Below are 1473 nucleotides of genomic sequence, written 5' to 3'. Positions count from 1 at the left end.
AATCTGACCCATAAGTCCTTCAAATATTACTTTATAAGACAAAATCACCTTGTCTGAGTTTTTTGTTTATCGAGGACCTTGAAAAAAAAGAAAGGCGAAAAGCTTTCAAAAGAAACAAATCTTAATTTCCGTGCTATCTCTGCCCTTAATCAGTAACGGTATTTACACCAACAATACAAATATTCCACCACCATTAACCACTCGCATTGGGATGAGTCAAACAGCACGAGTAAAGGTGTGTTCTTGGCGTTGTTTATGGCTGTTGGTTTTGAGACCTGAACCGTGATTCGTCGTGTAAACATTGTTTGTGGTTAGTTGGTTGGTCGGTCATTGTTTTTTAACGTCTCTTCTGCCTTTAGATGCTATCCGGGACCGATGAGGGTATGTTGACTTTGCTTCGGGAAGACTGAAATGAAATTTGACATGTGACCATCAACCCACCACACTCGCAAACACACACACACACATGTACACACACACACACACACACACACACACACACACACACACACACACATAGGTGGTTTTACAGTCATTTGGGGTCGGCTGTGTATCAAAATGTCATCTTGCTCAAAACACAGGCATTTGGGGTCTCTTTTGTTTTACGTGTTAGAAAGTTTCTTAAAACTTCAATGAGCGTTAAATGCCATTTTAAAGTGTGAAAACTCATTTCAGGAGGTTATTACATAAAATGCAACCTCCAGCGTGATTTTTAGAAAAACAGGCATTTGGGGACGATGTTTGCTGTACAGCAGTGAAATGGGGACGTATGTGTACAAAAAGTGCAGAGCTACAATTACGTTATCGGTGCTATGAATGTTTTAGGTGTTAGAAAGTTTGTTAAAACTTCAATGAGCGTTAAATGCCATTCTAAAGTGTCAAAACTCATTTCAGGAGGTTATTACATAAAATGCAACCTCCAGCGTGATTTTTTAGAAACAAACAGGTATTTGGGGACGATGTTTGCTGTACAGCAGTGAAATGGGGACGTTCAAAAGTGCAGAGCTCCCGCAGAGCTATATGAATGGTTTCATCACATACATGGCGCGAGGCGACATATGTTGTGAAAACATTTACAAATCACGTTTTTGCGCCCGATATTTTCTTGTCATCTCCAAAGTAAGGGACAAACACGAAATTCTTTGACTTTTGGGGTAGCGCGACTCTGTTAATTTTAAGAATTAAAAAAAAAAAAAATTCATTACTAGGATGTCCCATCGTTGGGAAATTCCGGTCGGTTCCTCCGAGTGGAAAGCTAGCAGTGACAGAGTCGCACTACCCCAAGTCAAGGGATCTATTAGTCCTGTTTCGCCGTTATCCCAATTCGCCCCATCCCATTTTGGCGACATTTCTCAGGCCAAGTGTCATTTTACCACCATATCATGTACCATTAGCTCCACAACCCATTTTGGCGCAATCCCGTTTCGCCGTTAGCCCATTTCGCCCCATCCCATTTTTGCGACATTTTACGGG

This window comes from Littorina saxatilis, linkage group LG1 (assembly GCF_037325665.1).
Source record: "Littorina saxatilis isolate snail1 linkage group LG1, US_GU_Lsax_2.0, whole genome shotgun sequence".
In the NCBI taxonomy this organism is placed as follows: Eukaryota; Metazoa; Mollusca; class Gastropoda; order Littorinimorpha; family Littorinidae; genus Littorina; species Littorina saxatilis.
This window is presented reverse-complemented; position numbering follows the sequence as displayed.